The 21150-nt window shown below is 47.0% G+C and overlaps 1 pseudogene; it reads right to left on the bottom strand.

Annotated features, from left to right (window-relative positions):
• Positions 1 to 21150, bottom strand: part of LOC115388303 (inositol 1,4,5-trisphosphate receptor type 1-like) — an 83562-nt pseudogene that overhangs the window by 10502 nt on the left and 51910 nt on the right.

Genomic DNA, 21150 nt, shown 5'->3' with positions numbered 1-21150 from the left:
TGGGTCAAATAAGTTACGTTACCTCAAGAAAGTCGGCGAGAATTAAAGAGTTGATGCTTTCATGGCCTCAATAAAGCGTAAAAGCTCTTAATCTGGGTGTTCTGCAGTCCTACTGTATTCATTAAACTCTCGTTGCGTTTTTCTTCTTTGTACCTCTTTCGATGGTTTACGCAGGACGTCCCCGACGCCTCCTCCGCTCCTGAGGCCTGACTCAACACTGTGACAATGCACATGAGCAGCGAGTCACACGTTCGCTCCTTGTCCTCGATCACCACTGCCGATGGCTGGACGGCGACCGCCGCTGTGGAGGGGGACAAATGTGTCAGCTGTGGGATCCCGGCGGTCTGCTCGTGTTTCCTGGTGACTCAGGACCAACAGATGTCCGTCCCCTCCACATGTATTTCAGACAGAAACGTGTTACAGTATTACTCACAATGAGAGTCTTGAAGGCCAGCCCATTGCTAAATGACCTTTTCTTGGCTTTAAACTCACATTTACTTCCAGTGAAACCACAGCTATAGAGCGATGCAGTTACAGTTCTGAGAATGAGGTTTGTTTCAGTGGATGCTCGTTCATTCGCTGAGAGCCTCGGTTCACTTTAGGTCTTTCTTAATGCCGCTGAATATGTAACACAGAATAAAACACAAGACTGTATTCATGCCACAAGGGGAAATTCAGCCATCGCAGCAGCTCTGTGTTGAACGAAACAGGAGAAAATAAGAATATCAGAGTCAAGTCAGGTCATTGAGAATGACTGGCTGAAGGACTAAACCGTTTGCTGAGCCATCAAAGTTTTTTAGGATTCAAACAGCTGGAACAATTAATTCAAGAATATGCAAACATAAAATCTAGCTCTTTCTAGTTATTCTAGTTATTTCTGGTTTCCATATTACTTTTGGGTTGGTTGGTCATTTACAAAACCAGCTGATATTTCAAGTGAATCATCATTGAATCGTTACATCTTTTTGTGGTATTCTATGACTTATTTTTTCACTGGTCCCTTTTAGGGTGTTTTAGTTACTTGGTTTTATTTGACCCAGTTCAATCAATCGTTGTTTCCCTCCATTATGTCTTTGACTGCGTAAATCAAGGTATGTATACAAAGTTTGATTGAGCAACTGACTTATGGATTAGGTTGAATGCTTCCTGTTAAAAAGACCAAGCACCAAGATTTACGATCTAATGTCCTGTAGATGTGTTAAACCCAAACTTCAAACGTTCACATTTGTTCAGTCATGGTTTATGAAACCAGCCCCATTAGGAGCCTGTTTGAGTTCAAGCAGTTTGGGGATTTTTCTCAAACTTTTGGCGCATAAATCGAGTCACCAGACGACCATAATTGGCCTCTTCTGTGATGATGAAGAGGGTGAGCCGGGACGAGGTCGGCCCCGGGCGGCTCGGGGGATTCGACATGGTCGACTGATCAATCTGAAGGTGCTGCATGTGTTCATCCGTCAGTTGTGGCTTTTCCCCCGTGGAGGCCACTTGGTTTGCCGGAGCGTATTATCATCTGAGCGGGTCCATCGACCTGCCTGTACCCGGCGGTGATTAATCCCTGACCTTTCAGCCCCGTGCCCAGGCCTCGGGTCTTATCCTCGGTCCCCCTAACCCCCCTGCCGCCCCCCTCTGGGCATTTCACCCCGCTCTCTGGAAGCCCCCACTTGGCCAAGTCAGTTTTAATCCCATGACCACCCGGCGCTGCACAGAACTGCTGCTCAGTGGGACGAGTCCGCTCGTGGAGAGCGAGGCAGCTGCAAAGACCTTCGCACAGGAGCGTGCGCACACAAACACACACACCACGCACACACACACGCACACACGTAGACAGACTAAAGTGGCACACGGACGTGAGAGAATCTGCTGAGAGCCCTGCATGCACAAACATGCGGTTTCAAAAAAAAAAAAAAAAACTGAAAGGAACCCTTCGACCCCGCCGCCGCGCGTACGTTTGCCTTTCCCTTCTGTCAACTCACCATCCATCACAGCCTCTGCCGAACAGTTTTCTCCATTTTCTTTCTGACAGACTCCTCCGGAGAACAGCTCCCCGACCATGCTGGCTCCATGCTCTGGTGGGAAACACCACACATTATGCGACCGTCTCTGCATTTCTCCAACAATGGATAATAACGGCGACATCTCCGACAGATTAAAAAGTGGAGGTCAAGCTAATTAAAAATTACCAAGCCAAAATATATACTTAGAAAAGGAGAGGTGTGAAGACAAGCAGGATGAGGAGTGTGTGTGTGTGGCGTTAGACTTCAGGCAGAAATGTGAGGGAAATCAGATTAAAAAAAATCACATCACTGCGAGATGCATCAGCTGTTGACTACGATTTATTTTATTAATTCATAAAATGTGCCACATGGCGTGCAGCACACGGCACGCAGACTTTCCCTCCTGATGCCGGAGAGTGAAGGCTCTGCTTCACTTAAATGTAAATCTGTCTATTTTATGTGCTTTTCCAGTCTGATGGTGAAGCAGTTTTAATCACTGTGACAGGGGAATTCCAACCACCGGAAAAAAAAAGCGATAACTCTGCAGTCTTGCGTGGCCATCTCACCCACAGATTGCACCCTGGTTTTATCAGCCACATTCAGATCTCTTCACTTCCTCTACTATTACCAAACTTAAATTCTGCTCTTGCTCTCCGTTGATCCAGAGGACGTAGTAAATGTTAGCAGCATTATGAACTCCTCCACTGATACGGCTGGAAACCAGCGTTCCTGCCTACCGAGCGTCTTGTTGGGAATCCTGTCGACGGCCAGAATGAAGTCGTCTTTGAAGAAGATGTATCCCACGATAGAGAAGAGGTAGACGAGGATGAGAGCCAGCACGGCCGTCAGGACGATGGAGCGCCCGTTGCGGGTGACGCTTTTTATGACGTTCAGCAGGGTCTCCTCTCGATAGACCAGATCGAAGAGCTGCAGAGAGGAACGGCGTTAGAGGCTGGAGCACGGGACCGGCTTGACACACGAATTTTATTTTGCAGTGTTGTCAGTTCTATAGGGATTATGTGTTTTGAGCGTGCGCTCACGTACTAGCAAGCTGTAGAAGAAGACGTGGACAAAGACCCCCAGGGAGCAGATGATCAGGTAGAGCAGGTGGTAGAGGAATTCCACATCCATGATCATGGCTTTGTATCCCCGGTGAAGGTTCCCCGGTTCCCGACAAAGCTCATCAGGAAGATGACCTTATTACATAACTGGAGGACAACGGAAACAGGGTGTTAAAATAGCATGGGGAGATACTTTCGGTTAAATCAGTGCGCCGTGGCTGACTTGTGAGGGCAGCTTGGAAACTCCCCCGGCCTCATGCATCAACGCTCCGGCGAACATTTCTGTTTGGCGGCTACGTGCCTCAAAGAATCGGCGTGTCTGCATGTGCACTTGACTGCAAATTCGTGGCTGAATGCTTTTTTTGTTGTGCTCCAGGACTGGGAGCCGCTCTGTCCCTCTCACTGTGCACACATTATTCCTCTGAGTGGGGTTAAGGTTAGGTTAATGGCTGGCATGTGACCGCGCCTTGTGCCAAAACACATTCCAGTGAATCATCTACAGGGCAGCAAAGCGCATCCTGCATGTTCTATCTTGGTAAGTTTTTTTTTTTTGCACACTTACGTTGAAGCCTCCCAGCAGGAGCAGCGTGGGCTCTAAGCCTACGGAGAAGATGAGGCGCAGGATGGTGGAGGCGATGAGCGCCCGGATCCCGTGAGGCTGGGGCAGGACGATGACGATGGCCAGAGACACCAGCATGGCTATCCACAGCAGGGCAGACAGATGGGGCTCCAGAGTGCCTGAGGACCAGAGACATGGCACTGAGCTGTTGCACCGGGGTTTTCCGCTCATTCTGATCAAAACAGGCATTTCAGTTCACCTTCTTAGCATTTGTCAAACTTTGAAATCAGTACATGAGTTTAATTTTCTGCATTTGCATCTTCTCTGGAATGCAGATCCTCATTAAGGAAACAGACCCATCGTTGGAAGAAGTCGACTCTGACCTTATTTACTCATTGTGAATGTTGATTTAGTGCAGGACCCAGTCAGCCTGTGTGTGTGTGTGTGTGTGTGTGTCCTACCCGCCGCCCCTCCGCCTCCTAACTATTACGTCTGCTGCATCACTGCAGGTCAGCAAAGCATTATCATGAGCTCACCATGCAGCAGCTCAGTGCCAGCAGATCCTCACCAGAATGAAAAAAAACAACACAAAAACAAAAAAAAAAAAACAAGCTGCAACGCCTTAACTCGTGCAAGTTTCAATGGAAGTCAGAGTTTATTTTGCAGGGAGACCACTCTCAGTGTCCCCTCCATCCACCCCCCCCACCCCCCCACCCCCCCTTCTCGTCTCTCTGTGTGCAGATCACATGACAGGTACCTGTTACATAACCTCCAGCTGGCTAAAAATACACTTGGCTCCAGCCAAATTCATCAGGGATGGACCTAAGCGCCGCGTCGTAACAGGCTGCCCGGGTGCTCGCACTTGGCGGCGAATCCAGATACAGAGGCTTCGACGTCACACACCTCCAGATTAGCACCATTCATCTCCCCGGCTCCGCCGCCGTGAGGGAGAAAGCCTGACCTTTACGCCACGGCGCCTCGCTTTACGGATCCAAGCCATTGTGGACGGGCGGCTGCGGCGCAGCTCCACCGTCTTCTTCCTGGACACATTTGAACTGTGCGTCCATCCTCACAGCCGCCTGATCCAAACCAACCAGGGGTGTCAAACATAAGGCCTGTGGACCAACACTGGCCCGCCACAGGCTCCAATCTGACGAATAAAACCACCAAGCAAATGGTAAAAGTTCCAAACAAAACACTTTTTCCCCCCTAAATAAATGTTTATAACCATCAAATATTTACATATTTTACAAAGATAACCGAAGTAAACACAAAATGCAGTTTTTTAACGATGATTTCATGTTTTAGGGCAAAAAGCTACACAAACCTACCAACCAATTGTGAAAACTGTCTACTTGGTTCATCTTTGTCTAACACTGATGATTGTTTGATGAGCTTAAACTATTATCATTATTAGATTATTATTTATTCCTTAAACAATTTCTAAACAAGGAGTTTTCCCAACGTGAACCATTTACCTACATTTTGCCAATAATCACTGATTGATACAATTTTCCCATCAGCGTCTTCAAGTCAGACTCGCAGCGATACATGTGATTTGTAACCAAATGAAGCTGACAGGAGTCAGGATCCTGAGGTGACTGTGTGTTCATAGATGCAATCTTTCACCGTTACACAACTTGTGGAAACGTAAGATGTTTTTTTCCCCCACCTGGTGACTGGCGTCGGTCTGAAGTCAACATCAATCAGCCGATCTGACAGTGAGCGGTGCGTCCTGAACTGAACCCCTCAAGCCCTCCGAGGACCTTTGACACTGAAAATCACCACGAGTTGGTGAAACTATGCAAACAACCTTCTTTTTCACACCGCTGCGAGGAAGTTCAAACAAAAGGGACCTCGCCGTTTGACCCCGGACAGAACAATCGAAAGTTTATGCGGATCACAATGTGCGTCTTCTCTTTGCACTGGAACAATGGGGGCCTTAATGGCTGCGGCTTTTCACATCCCCCGACAAATAGTGCCCTCAAGGAGGACTGAGCAAAAAACAAAAAAAAAGGAAAGGAGTAAGTGAAAAGAAAACTGAAACTCCACAAAAAACAAAACATGCAAAGGTCTGTAGATTACTTATCTGAATCTCCAGCTACAGAGGAACCGGTATCACTGAGACTTTTCGCTCTAAATCAGTGGCTTTGTAGTAATACTTCACACCTTGTGACTCAACACCACACAGATTTTCTTGATTGAAATCTGCACATTACAGCTACATGAAAGAAGAGGCTGACCAGGGGTTAACGTGACGTGGGCCACGAGGTCAAGTGTGTCTGTACGCCACGCAGGAAAGCTGAACTCCCAGATCTGAATGCTGTATGCAATTAATTCAGCTTTTTTAAAATCAAGAAAACAGTCATTTTTTACTAATACTCAGAGCTTGTGAGCGCTTTGAATTCAGCCACAATTAAACATTTCAAGTAAATCATTCTGGCTTTAAAGTTCAAAGCTGAGAAGTTACTGCAAAAGTTACTAAAGCTCAGAATTAACTTTGATTGTTCCGCCACAAGTCAAACTTTATTTGTTTAACACTTTTCATATAAAAAAAAAAAAGCAACACATTGAGAACAACACTGAAGACCTCGCCATAAATCCATTAACTTTGAGTTCAATAATACAAATCATGGACTTCATTTGACCCAAGCAATTAGAAGTGACTTCAGTGTTGAGCGCACCACTTCAAAAGCCGATAATCAAATCAGCCATTTGACATGCAGCCGAAGGCGGAAATTAAAGGAGACTGGAAAAAAGGGAGCCTGGAAAAAAAAACCCCCATCTTGTCTTCATTCCACATCACATGATGACACCAATTCATGTTTAAACTATATAATAACAAAACCGAAATAACTCGTTCTATTAATAAACCGCACTATGCAGCTGCTAAGCTAAAAACATAAATATAATAGACCAATCCTGGCAGGAAGCTCCAGACATCTTTGTCAGATGCAGACTGATGGAAATGTCTATATGTTTGCAAAAAAACAGAGAGAGTTTGATCAATTCATCGCCAACATCTCAGCTCAGCTGTGTCGTGTTTGCGCTGCATGTTTTCTTAGATTTTTTTACCATTTGCTTGGTGGTATGGCTGGCCCGTTTGAAGCCTCTTGTGGGGCGGTTTTGACCCACGGGCCTTATGTTTGACACATCTGAACACAGCTAACCTGGCCTCAGCCTATGCTGAAATTTTAGAATATTTCTCCCTATCAAGTAAAATATTATAGTCAATGAGTTATTGACATTTATCATGAACCACAACCAATAGTAGTTTTAAACTAAAAAAAAGGGAACTAAAACCCTGAACTGGGACCCTTTAAGTCCACCTCATCTTCTTCAGCCTCGCTGGTTTGCCAGCTGCTGCACCTTAAAAGTGATCCGCCTGAAGCAGGTGGCTGTGTAAAAAAAGCTTTTCTGAATCAGATCCAAACGGGGCCTTCTCAGAATCCCCCCCGACTCCTGAAGCGAGCCACTTCACCCACGGTGCTCTTCTTCATGGCGCTTCATCTGGATGTGCGGCACCACGGCGTCAAACATGCTTCAGACTTTAAACCCTGTGGTGTGAGTGTCTATTAAAAACATTGATCCATTCATATCCTGTACCTGTATATCAGCTAGAAAAAATAAACCGGGATCTTCTTTCACCAGCTGAGACACGCATTTATTTCAGGATGCAATGCTGTGAGTTACGTGAGCGTAAAGTCTTCTTGCCGTTTGCCTTTTACTGCATAGGTGTCACTTTCAACGGCGCCTCAGGCTCTGCAGCCTGTGCTGCTGCTGCTGCGTCGTATTGTATTTCCTGCCGGAGATTCGGGGTATTTACAGTCCGCACGTACACAAACACGCATGCAAACACTCATCCAATTACCTGAAGCGTTACATATGGAGGAGAGGGCCACTCAAACCCATACCAGAGTGAGAATGAGACAAGAAATCTGACGCCGTGCAAAGCAGTGTCAGCGTCGAGCTCAGAGAAAGCGCAGTATCGATAAACAGTCAGGACCTAATTAAGAACAAATCCATCTTGGTCTTTTGTGGCAGTGCTGCACTTACAATTCGAACCTTGAGCTCGGATTACACTCTCACAGCGCCTCTACGTGCGGAGGCTCACAGTAGTCAGGGAGGTGTGAAGCTACACCCAAACCACAGTCACAGGAAAGTCTTTAAAATGTCCTGTTGCACAGTGAGCGTGCGCCGCACTGAGAGGTGATCAGATCTCATCACATTTTCAATTAATGCGAAGAAACACAAGCATTTTACAAATATTTTCAACACACGCAGCGTTCCAGATCATCAGCGGACAGACTTCAGTTCGATCTTCGTATTTTTGAACTGGTTTTAAGCAGGTGAGATGTTTCTGCTGACATTAAATGTCTTAAACTAATTTTTTGAACTTAAATATGAGCAGTTGAATAGAGAAAACATGTTTGCACAAAATTCGATTGTTGAATCTTGTAGAAGGGGGTAGGATTAAATACGTTTTACTTCTACTACTATCTGTAGTATCCGCAACTTGTAATGGCTCAAATCGAGAGAGGAGTGCAATAAAAGTGTGCAACAGCATCTTTTTGCATTTTCAATTCCACACACACACGCACATTTCCACTTGCACCTGTCCGCTTTCGCCTTCAAGTCACAGAAGTTTCTCTCATTTCAGTGGGACCGTGTCATTTCCAGACAGGAGGCGTGAACCGTCCCACACTGTACCTCTGCCAATTTTCTCGCCTTGTGATTACAGTTTAAAGGGAGCGCTGCTGTGAATTCACCTGCGGGAAAACATGCAGAAACAACACAAAACCCTCCTCTGATCGGCCTATCAGAGAGAAGTTTTTTTTCATCCCGGGTCAACCCGTGTGAGTCTGCATTGTCCTCGACTCCAAAGTTCAAAGGAGGTGGTCCAGAACAATGTCATTCGACACAAACTCAGATTAGTCATGTTTCTTTTCGCCTGGCTGCACCTGAAAGGAGCACATAAAGCACCGCGGCGTCACAGCATACTGTAAAAATAACACACCCTAAAAAAAAGTTGAAAGAAAAACAGCCGGATTTGACTCGCATTCATTAATGCCATACACGTTTCCGACGGTGCACCGTCCGTACCATCTCCTGCTCCACCCTCCACCTCAGTGCTTCAGTGTTTCTGCTCTTATTTCTATTTCCTGTGATAAAATAGACACTGTGTTATGTTTGACTGAGCATATATTATCTTCAGGATAAACAAAAACATGAAGGTTATGTAACTCAAACATGTTTTCCCAGAATGCAGTATTAAAGGAAGTATGGAAGTGTATCTCCCGAAGCTCCTCAGGAGGATCTGATCCATCAGATAAACACTGGCCACTAGCAGTGCCGCTACAATGAAGTCCTTCCAAGAACTGAGTTGATCAAAGAAAGAACATGTTGGATTACAAGAGTTGCACTGTTTCAACCGCTGTCATGTTTTTACTAAACCGCGGCAGAAATCTTTTCTAGTGTGGAACAGCAAGAAGAAAGTGAAATATCACATTCTGAGAAAAATAAATCTCCAAAAATGAAGTTATTAACCGAGCTGAACTCAGACAGTCCTGTAGCGGTTGACGGTTCGAAGGCTCTGCATTGTAAATCTACAGCCACTGGATTAGCTTGCCTGCTGATGACAACGTGTTAGCTTGCTTGTTGCTTTCGGCCCTGTCCTTTTCTTTTCCTTGTCTTAACCACAAACCAAAGAGCAGAAAGCCACCGCCGCCGAGCCTGGTTCTGCAGCCTTTTCTGACTGTGAAAAGTTTCCCTTTCTGTTGCCTTTGTTTGCTCACGTGGAATCGTTTGTTCTTCCCTCTGTAAAAGTGCTTCGGTATGACTGTGTTGTTCTTGTCACTGATGTTTCTGCAGCTCCTTCACATGTTTTTGCTTCTATGCTCCATAATTTCTGAACCGATCACAATTAATTGCCACGGTAAGGCTCTGTTTACACAGCATGTACAGGCAAAGGCAGCGGAGCGAAGGTGACTGACCTCCTCGGACGCCCTCCAGAGGGTAGAAGAAGGCCACCAGCAGGTTCATGAGCACAGCCAGGTTGAAGGAGATGCTGCTCCAGAAGGACATGTTCCTGGAGCACCAGTACAGTATGGGCTGGGCTGCAGAGACGTGCATTGGAGCAAATTAACGCAGGTCATTTCACTGCAGAGCATCATGCAAACTCCTCTACGTGAACCGAGCAAACACATATGAGCCGATGGTGCACTTTGCTTTAGAGCACAAATAAAAACACACAATGGCAAGGCATTGTTTCACATCAAAAATTAGCTGCGGGCACAGCTTTTTGCGCCCTAAATTAAAGATTTAGATAGTTTCACGCAAAGCGAAGACAAAGAAATTAGTTGTGAACTTTGTATCTCGTTCATCTAATATTTGCTACACATAAAAATCAAAAGCGGCTATAAAATTGTGGCATGAAAACATCTTTCAAGCCTATTTTTGAACAGATAATCTCATTAGTAAATCGTTGCCACGCTATTAATAGATATAGAAGAAAAAGGAATCTCTTAATTTGGATCAACGGTACCTTTGATATAATTACTAAATACGGAGTGAAACAGCCAAACAACCCAGAATGCCTCTGTGTGGTTTTACTTGCATTATAACGAGACAAAAACTGAAGGAAGTGTTCACTATGAGGGGTAAAATGAGGAGGAAAACTTTTGTACTAAATAAAATCGGTTGTCATTCATGCATGTTACACAAACAGTTTTCTACTTTAAGGAGCGCACTACACGTGACCTTGCTCACACACACACATACACACACACCACACAGATGCACACGGCCTACATAAACGTTGGTCAGGAGATCAGTGTCATGGTTAATGCTATTTTGAGTCCAGCTATTCATTAGAAAAGAAGAACTGCGGGTGGGGACTTTCGGCAGCAGAAGTCACTGTATTGATGACGAAGTGCCTCACGCCGGCGGAACAGCGCGCGGCCTCACGCCGCGCTGATTCATTCACAAAGGAAAGAGGCCGTTTATCTTCACATGCTTTTCGCGTTACAGATGGGCCAAGTTCCCTCAAACCTGGCCGCAGACAAGCCGCGGCTTGCTGCTCAACCAGGAGAGGAAAAACAAACAAGCGGACAGATAAGGAGTCAGTGGGGCAACGGCAACGGCAACCTCATGATCTGAATGACTATAATCTCAACATAAAGCCAATGTTCAGCTACGCAAAAAAAAAAAAAAAAAATGTTGAAAAATCTTTAAACTCTCTACAATTAGCTCGGGGGTTTGGAGATCGGCCAGATTTAAGCCTCTTGCAGGCCACTTTTGATCCACGGGCCTTATGTTTGACACCCTCTGCTTCAGTTACCTCCAGCCATAAAAGTTCAACTTCTCCATCCTCCTTTGTATTTATAACACAGAGTCACGTCAAAGTCACATTTCACGAAGACCATAACGTCGCACTGTGTCAATCATTCACTCTGTCACAGGGACGGGACGACGTCAGCCGCTGAGGGTCACTCTCATTCTCACTGCCGTCACATTCGCTCCGTGGCCGCTCGCAGGCGTTTTCAGGTGAAGTAAACAGAATGAGCAGACGGTGATTCAGACACAACGTAACAAGGCTTATCTCCTCTGTCCTCTTTCATCCGTCCAGGGGTCAAGGAGCAGGGTGTGGCCATTCTAACGCTGCTGATTCACAGTAATCTTGGGAAATACCTAATCTCAAGTTGTAACTGTTGATAGACACAGAGTGCATTACCCACGACTGAGTTTCAGTTCCACATATTTCTCTGTGTTGTCTTAACTAAAGCTCTCACCATGCCGGGACTTCGTTGTCTGTGTTTGCTTTAGTTTACAGAGGACTTATAATTTCATTTGCGCTGACAGAGTGTTGACAGGACAGTAGGTCACATAATATCATTAAAAATTCATTATGTAATATCAGGAATAAGACCGCCGTGTCAGTGTTTTATTCCGATTTGGCATCTAGAACTTAGTGAAAAAGGGGGGAAAAGGGATACAAAAATGGGGGATTTGGGGCCTGGAGGGATGCAAGAGGAAAGAGCTTAAACATGAGACTAGGAGGTAAAGAGTTGAGGAGAACCACGCACAGGGAACTGTGTTTGTGTTACCAGTGGCCTCTTGAGTACCTCGCAGCTTCTTCTGCCAATTCATCTCATTAAAAAGGTCCTCAGAGCGCAGGAAGAAGTCATTGATCTTGCTGCCTTGCTCATCGCTCGTCGGTGGTGTAGTAGACGCGCAGCTTGGACTCGTGGGTGAGGAACTCACAGATGTTGGGCACTGGGAAGACTATCTGCTCCATCGTGCGATCCAGTCGTACGATCTGGACACAACCACACCAACAGACGTGTCATTCATATGAAGCTTATTCACTTAATTCACCTCTAAGACTTGTTTTCTTAGGCCAAATGGCCCGAGTATTATACTTGGCAGTGCAGATAAGTGCCTTCTCTATAAAAGCAGCTGATAAACTGCACCGCAACTTCAGCTTGGAGCGCCGCCAGCGAACAACATTCCCTTCTGCTCGCTTCTGCACACAGGAAAACGTGCAAACGCGCCAAAGGCGTTCGTCATTCTGCCGCCGGACATAATAAAGTGCACAAACAGATCAACAAAAACATGCCTCACGTCAACCGCTAAGCCAAAACATGTCAGTGTCTTCTTTAGTTGAGGCTGACGTCTCACAGCAGATGTGAGATAGTGTGTGTGTGTGTGTGTGTGTGCAACAGTACATCTGTGGGAAACAAGAGGGGAAAAAAAACCCAGAGAATTTTACCTAAAGACAACAACTGACCTCGATCTGAGCCGTGTGCTTGGCGTAGAACTCCAGGGCCTCGTCGCCCTCTCCGTACGTCCCCCCCGGCTTCAGCATCGCCTGCAGTTCCTTGTTGTGGCGGGCTAACTGCAACAGATCAACAACAGACAATCACCATGATTAAAACTGCTACTTTTACATAACAAAACTAAAGAATTGTGTAAATGCTGCGCTTTGTTCATTTGATTGAAAATCAGAAACACTGTATGCAAATCTTTTCAACTTTCTAGGAATGCCGAATTTCATTCATTCACCTGCAGGGAGGGGACCGACCGCCCGCGTTACATAACTGCTGTTATGATTAAACTCACTGATGGCTTGAGCGCACCGCACAAAGCCCCAGGCTTTGAAAAACAGGAGATGCGTGTGGAGCGGCAGGTTTCACATGTTTTGCTTTCAGCGGCGACGGGAAATGAGCCATGAAGTCGCCGTGAAGCGAACGGCTCCATGTAGGACGACTCGAGTCGTTCGGGGGTCGAAGACGGCGGCTTACTTGATGCGCCAAGATGTAGATGTTGTGGCCGACGTTGCGCGGGGACGCCGAGTGCTCCTCCTCTCCGTCCTCGCCCTCCTGCGGCTCCTCCACCTCTATCTCCCCCTGCATATACGCCTTCTTGATCACCTCCACCTGCAAGAAGCAAAATGCAGATGTGTCATAACGGCGCCCGCCCGACGCGGCGGCTGACGCGGCGGCCACACGCACCAGCTCTTTGGGCCTCATGTTGTACAGGATCCTCTCGGCGTTCTCGCTGTCATGGCGACTCTCCATGATCGCCAGGAGAAGCTTGGAGGCATTATTCTGTTAAATAATGAGAGAAAGGATGACAGCGCAAACATAATCCGGTTGCCGTTTAGCATTCCTGGCTGAACGCAGGCAGTTAATGAAGAACACTAAATGTAAATATTCTTATTTTGTCATGAGTCACTGTTATGTAATTTGCCACAAAGCACTTTAGACGGAGGAAGGGTTGCATAAGGATATTTTGGCCTACTTACTTTCAATCGGTGCACTTCTGAGATTTTCACACAGCGGCGCGACAATCTCTGCTAAATTGCATTTTAACTAATAATCAGAGTCATAACTCTGGGGTGAAATAGGATGTGTTTTAGCGCTACGTGTGAGCAGCGTAACTGGTGAAATAATGTTCCATTTAGGTCAATTTCTCCGTGGAAGAATGAGACCGTGCTCTGCGTTTGAAACTTATGAAACCAATTTAAAGTCTGGACATGGAAAACCTGAATATGCAACAGAATCTGCAAATTAACCAGTGAGGTAAAGATTGGCCTTCTGTGAAGAGTCTGTGTCTATTCTCAGAACTATGAAGACTCACTTTGAGCTCCAGCACCAGATCCATCCTCTTCTTCCCCAGAGGGTTGATGTCGTTGAGGATGAGCGCGATGATGATGTCGATGCCGTTACACTCATGAGTGGCGATGCAGTTCTGACGGGCAAATCCAGCGACGACAAGATTAACTCAGCAGCATTTCAGTTTTACTGAGCATCACGATTATCATTAAATTATGCCAACAAGTAAAAAAATATAAGGCTCCGTGAATAAAAACAAATGCAGAGAGCGTTGATTTGTTTGTGGATGTAAATGCAAAGGTTCCCTCCAGAACTGGTGGAAGACTGAAAATGAGGTACAACAGGCAGATTTACACGTGGGAGAAGATGAAGCACACAAAAAGTTTCAAGGCAAACAGCAGCAAAAACAAATCAGTGAGTGATGACTATGTGTGAGAGGTTGTCTAAATTTTGCAGCATTTCATTCTTGTTTCGTTTTCAGCTGCTGAAATCTGGTGTGTCATCACTGTGATTCCTTGAAGCTTTCCAACTCGAGCAGAAGGTCAGGTCCTAGCGAGGCAGATCACAGCTCATACCGACTGTCAATTTTTAACAGTAATGGAAAAACAAATATTTGCTGATTGATAAACCACATCTAAAACAGAACAATGGCTTTGTGGAGTGGCTTTAACTAAAGGAGGATATAAAAGAGAAAACTAATCTAGGTACTCGTGTCTCTCTTTTTCCCCTCGGCAGATGTGAACAAAGAGCTGCGTGTGTGTCGGCAATCCCCCGTTCAGCCGCGATCGAAGGAATTAAAGCGGCCTCAGACAGTGACTGCATTTAGCCCGCCTGCTTGTTTAGTCATGCCAGTTTCACACTTGCCATGAAATGACCCCACGGCGGCAGGAACAGAGGATGCCACCATCATGTGAGCGGACTAAGCGATGCTAATCCGCGCCAGAGAACAAACACGGGCACCGAGCCCAGTGTGGGCTGGTGTTACACTGCTGAGGAGAGACGAGAGACTGAATAGCTTGAGCGTGGCAGCTGAGCCGAGAGCCGGGCAGGGAGCACTCGGCGCTAATTACAATACCACCCAAACACCGCTGTCGGTCTGCCGGCAGGCGTCTGTCGCTCAGTGGGGGAAAACTTCGACTCCTGCAGCTGGAAGGCAGAGTCTGCGTCACCTGGTTCTCGTGACAGGGGCCCTGGCAGTACTCGGTGAGGCTCTCCACCGTCTGGTTGATCAGTCCCACGTTCTTCTCGTTGATGTAGAGCCCGAGCAGCCCCAGTCCTCCTGTGGTGCTCCCGCAGATGCAGTCCAGGAACTGGAGCGTCTCACACACCAGGTTATAGTTGTTCTTGTTATTTTGGTTGCGTAGAAAGTTCTGAAGAAAGACAACAAGGGAAATGAAAGGCTCAAAAAGACGCTTCTTTAATTATTATCATAGTTGACACCGTTGCTACGTGGCGTGTTTAGTCATACAGAGATGTCACAAGTTCACTTATCAGGGTCACTTTCCTTCTACCGACACTTGTATCGACTTTGAAGGCAAACCCAAATATAAATAGTTCAGAAGGCTCATTCTTCTTGCGGGACTTTTCAAGCTGGAAAGCCGAGACTGCAGCAAAAACAAGAACGGCAGCAGTGTCTCTGGAATGAACCGAAACGTCTCAGCGAATTGGTCATGTGTGCGGTGCGGCTGGCAGTGAATCAATATCTCGCAACCCACGCGGAGTCGGGGCGGGGGAGACGGAGCGACTCAGCAACTGAGCCAACTCTCCTTTAATGAGCCCTGCACCGGTCCGGGCCGAAAACAGAATCAGTGCAGGGAGGAAGTCTACTGTCTGGGCTGAGCGATGGCAACCTCCAGCAACCCAAACACACTCCTCATAGTGAAACCAGACCGAGACGCATCGGGTATGGAAACAGCTAGCATCAGGAAGTTCTGCAACGTGTGCCTATTTTCAACACGGTTTCATTTCTCAATAAGTGAGCGTGGTGATTGAAATTCGGAACTCGGGTCAGGAAATGTCAGCGTGTCGTGGGAGGGGGCGCGGCGGTGGCAGCGGTGACGGCTGACCTGCAGATCTCTGTTGTGATTCTCGCAGAGCAGCTGCATGAGGCGCAGGATGGGCTGCATGATGGTGATGACGACGCTCATCTCGCCCTCCTCCTGGCTCTTGTCGGCCGTGGGAACGGGGGCGCCCTCGGCGGCCGCCTGGTGCTCCTCGGCCTCGGCCTCGCGCCGGTAGGTGGTGTAGGCCTTCTTGGTGACGGCGGAGGCCTCCGCCAGCTGCTCCTTCACCTCCTCGGTCACGACTGCCACCACCGGCACATCTTTCACTAACCGCCGAGAGCCAGGGGCGAGTCAAACGCAGAGAAACGACCAGAAGAAGAGTCAGAAATGTTCATTTGAAAAATGATGCTTCATGTAATGAAATCTGAATCTAATCAAATAATTAGATTAATATAGTGCTTTAATTTAGCACCACAAAGTGTATAAGAGAGCAGGATCTAATTCAATACATTTTTATTTAAAACTGTAAATTAAAAAAGTTAGGGTACTGTGTAAAGTAATTAAGAACAGAATAAAATGGTTTGTAAATCATCAGACAACCAAAACACAAACAACATCCATATGTTTTTGTAAGGTGATAAATTTTAAGAGTTAATTAATGAAAATATCTGAATCGGACTGCAGAGACCACTCCAACTTTAAAAGCTTTGAACATGAGGCCTTCAACACCAAATAGACTGAGGAGGATTTTGCAATTTCTGGGCAGAGCTTAACCGATCTGCAAAAAAAAAAAAAAAAAAAAATCTGTCTCATTGAGCAATGGCTAAAAGCTAAAAGGCTAAAAGCCTCATGACTGCATATTGGAAACCATCGCATGGCTCAGGAACAATTCTAAAAATCATTTTCTGGGAACACCGTTGTTCAGTTCACCAAAGTGAATCAAAGAACAAAGCCATGTTTTTACACAAGGACTGATGAGAACTATAAAAGCTCATTTAAGGAAAATAACCATTTCTAACTTTAATCAATATGCATGTATTTTACTAGAATCTTGAATTAAACCCAGTTGTACAGTAATCTGGAGTAATTCCAGATGATCTATGCTTCAACTCTGCCCAAAACTATCCATGCTTTGTTTAAATTGTCCGGGAGTTAAACTGTGAAATGCTCTCAGTGTACAGCTCAGTGTCGACTTCCAGAAAGCTCTTTCTTCTGCGTTCGTTTCTTTTGTTGTTGATTTTGTTTCTAAGTGGTAGTTATCATCGGTTATTCCAAAGGATTTACAGCACAGGCATAAATAAGCCACTGGCTTCAGCCTAATTCCCTTCTTGGGCAACATTTTGTTGGCATTTGTAGTTTTTATGTGTAGAAATATGACCAGAAAAACAATTCATTCATTCATTCTCACCATCATCCGGGCATTACATGGGAAGACAGCAATCTAATGCCCACGCCTGGGCTTAAAGCACAGTCATCTAGACAGTATAAGGTGGTTTTAAAACAGCATTTGTTTGAAATTTATCAGGGAAGGACTCATATGTCAAATAAAGACAATGCAAAACCACAAACTGCATTAATCGTAATAGGACGGCCGCACAGTAGAACAGTCCAAGTGCTGCCGATCACCCATTTCTATGGCTGAAAAAAGAAGAGGAACAAGGAAGAAAGAAAAGAAAGTGGAGTTGTGCTGGATATCCTACACCTGCCGGTTTGAACCAGTGGGCTACTGGCATAAAAGAAAACAGACTTTGAGAAGGTTTCAAAGAGAAAAAAATCTAATGCAACACACCAGCAAAAGGACAGTTTATTATGTTGTATAATGGTGTCAACTGAGCAGATTACGTAACGTTTTCCCGTGCGGCTCGCTGCGCCGACTGACTCTTCACCGCTGACCTTTCTTGCGTGCCGGCGTGTCTTTGTCCGGCGGCTCCTCGTCCTTCTTCTTGCTGCCCAGGTCGCTGGTGTTGACCGTCACGGTGGCCTTGATTTCTTGCTGGGCCAGCTTCATGCGCTCATAAAACACCTTGAAGAATTTCTCCGACTTGTTGTCGCCCGTTAATCGGTGAAAGAAGGAGCGCTGGGGAAAAGCAGGTGGAGGATAAGTTTTCTGTTCAGTTTTTACAGTTTTTTTTTTACTTAGATATTTCTGTGACAGATGTAACATCAGAACAAACAAGTGTTCTACTTAAAACGCTGCGTAATCTAGCTCTGAGCTGCTAATTAGCCACTCCTTTTCATTATCTTAATGTCTGTATTATAGTTTCTACTCATGACCATGTGCCGCAGGCTTGGCTCAAAGGCGTTACATAAGCCTCCAATCACGGTACCGGGAAGGCTCTCTGTAAGGCCTCACCATGCTCACCTGGTTTGACAAGATCTGCTCCCCATGACACAGTTCTGAGAGTTGACACTTCTAAACAGACATGCAGCGGCGAGGTTTGTGGTTAGCATGCAGGCACACTCAAAAGCATGCGCTCACAAAAGACGCGGCGACCCAGCCGGCCTGGCCGCCTGCTGAGGCCACACGCCGTTCACGCACGGAGGTGAACACACGCACAGCAAGGAGCGGCGTGTTCATTAAATTGGCCTCGCTAAGTTAATTCGACGGCACAGAGCCGCGGGGCGTCGGCTTTTGTGAGCCGCGCAACAAGTGCGAGTGAGAGAAGTCGGGGCGAGAAAGGAAACGATCGGCCGAAAAACGGAGCGACCTCCCGGGGCAATTTTGCGTGAATGCCTTGTGCGCGGGGAGCAGTTGTTTTTCCCTCCGACAGGCTCATGTGTTCCGTCCCATTTTCCTCCCAACAATCCCCGCTTACATAAGACCTGTAATCAGCTGAGTGGTTACAGTGAGGGCACACAGCGCCTCGGCCCTAACGCTGTTACATCAGCCCACAGAGGGCAGAGAGAGAGAGAGGGAGAGAGAAAGAGAGAGAGAGAGAGAAAGAAAGAGAGAGAGAGAGAGAGAGAGAGAGAGAGAGCGAGAGAGAGAGAGAGAGAGAGAGAGGAAAACCCTGCCCTACTTTTCACTGCCAGGACGGCACGAAGTGAGCGTGTGGCGTGAGAGGGAGGAGGAGGAGGAGGAGGAAGGGTCCGAAAGTGGGAAGAGAGGTGAGGGGTCGGGGGGGGGGGGGGGGGGGGGGGGGGGGGGGGGGGGGGGGGGGGGGGGGGGGTGGGGGGGGGGGGGGGGGGGGGGGGGGGGGGGGGGATGGGGGGGGGGGGGGGGGGGGGGGTGTGGATGCAAGCAGAGTTACCGCATCCAAAGATTCTGGGGCAGGTTTGAAAGCCTTCATAACACTCTTTCCAGGTTTAGCCTGACTGAGAGACGCTTCTGTGAGGGAAAGACGCGCAGTGAATCGATGTACGGCTTCACGGCAGTAAGGCAACATTTCTGCGCAAGAACGCTGTCCGGCGAGAAAACTCTGCAGGATCAGCCGACTCAAGTCCGAGGGAGGCCCAGTTCTTAATGTATTAAGTTGTTTTCCTCCTCGGCTTTATGCAACAGTGTTGTTTGCTTGTTTTTCAAGCCGCCGTTGACAAGATAGGGTCATTCATTGATAGTGATCTGATCAACAGGCCGACTTATGCAACCAGGCATACTTCTCCTCCACAACAGCTCCGGGATTGAAGCTCTACAAGGTTATCAGTTTAAGATCAACTCATGACTGCGGCCATAAAAAAAACTAATTTCTGGCGAAATCTGTCAAATCTGGTCAGTCACATATGCCAAAGGCAAGAGGACAAACTGCTGGCCTGTGTGCCATCTGCACAGTCACTGCTGCACATCAAATCTCTCTTTTTTTTTTTTCTTTTTCGGTTATTGTTTTTAACCCATCGGACCGTGTGTCTGCAGTAGAGTGGAACTGTCCAAAACTGAGACAAAAAACTTTTCTGACGAGATAGTTACAGGTTGGAGGCAGTTTCTGGGGGAAAAAAAAAATCATGCAGAAAATCAAAGTGAAAGCTGAGCATTTGTATTGCGTCAGATATTTCCTCAGCAGGATTATAGAAATGTAAATCAGCTGCAGCTCTTTGACAGATTCAGCTCTTCGTGCCTGCATGAAACATTTTCAGAGGAAATAAAGTTCACAGTCTAATTAATGTTTTCAAATTAGTAAATTAATGATATATTCTTCATGAGCAGAAACATCACACAGTGTATGTAAAGACTTTAAACATAATTAACATGACAGAAAGGGAAGGTGAGAGCAAGGAGGACGAGCGGCGTGCCTGAAGTCGGATGTGACGACAGGCTGCCAGCTGTTGTTGTGAGGAGGAAACTGATGTGCGGCCGCCATGAGCGCCGGTATCGCCAAGGTGCCTGCTGCACTGCAGCTGCTAACAGGCACACTGGGGCTGACTGCGGAGCAGAGCTGACAAGAGGGATCACGTAATATGATAAGATGCAATTCAGGCGTGCTGCATCTTACATAAGGAGAAAGGCCGAGGAAAAAAAAAAGAAGAAGTTAAACGGTGGATCTGGCCCCCTTGTCTCCCCACTGACTGCTGATCATTCGTTAAAGAAATATGCGTCAGCCAATAAGCCTCAGCTTTTCCCTGTGAGACGGCTTAACCCTCTGCGTGTCCGCCGGCAGAGGCACTAAGCCCCTGGGAGTCGCGCTGAGTCCAGCGCGGCGGGTTTCTGTTTGACCGGCGAGGCGCTCTCCTCTCCTGCAGGACCGACGTGGCGGCACCGCGGGGCCTCGCTTCTGATTATTCTGCACTTCTACTTTTCTCTCTCCGTTTCCGTCAGCTGCCACCCGGCTCCGCTCCTGGCATCAACGGGCCGGTTATGTAAGGCCTGTTTATACCACCGGCTCTGCCTCTCCCTCTCGCTTTCTTTTTATCCATCTCCTGCCTTTGCAGCCCGACACCTAGCGAGTGACAAAGCCTCTGTACGAATCGGAGGGCTCGGGTTCGCGCACTCTGCCACCGCCCAGCTGGTATCCATAGAAATCTGCTTTCTGAAGCCGCGGCCAGACCGCCACATTATAAATCACAGTGGAATACATCCGTGCACGAGTCTGCTTTCTCAGAAATCTGGGCAGGCGACCAGCAAAATGAAGTCTATGAAATATCCACCGCTCTGATGACGGCTAAAAACGAATTAAAGCAAATCGACTTCCACAAAATGACAAGGAGAACATTTAAAAAACGAGCTGGTGTATTGATTGCGCCGATGCCTGGAAACACCTTCCAGAATCTTTTTAAAGCTTTCCAAGAGCTGGCTGTAAATTGAACTTGAAGCAAGCAGGGGTTGAAGGGGGCGAGCGGTGCCAGGACGGGGCTGAGGGCAGCGGCGTGCCACACAAGCCTATTGAGTAAGAGCGGCGGCACCTGTTCGCTCTTGTGACAGTTCGGGATCTGAGGTCAGGAAGACGGCGCTGAGAGATGGATGTGGGCCGGGAGGAGCAGACATTT

This window comes from Salarias fasciatus, chromosome 5, assembly GCF_902148845.1.
Source record: "Salarias fasciatus chromosome 5, fSalaFa1.1, whole genome shotgun sequence".
Lineage (NCBI taxonomy): Eukaryota > Metazoa > Chordata > Actinopteri > Blenniiformes > Blenniidae > Salarias > Salarias fasciatus.
The sequence above is the reverse complement of the archived record's forward strand: the minus strand, read 5'-3'. Positions and strand labels throughout refer to the sequence as shown.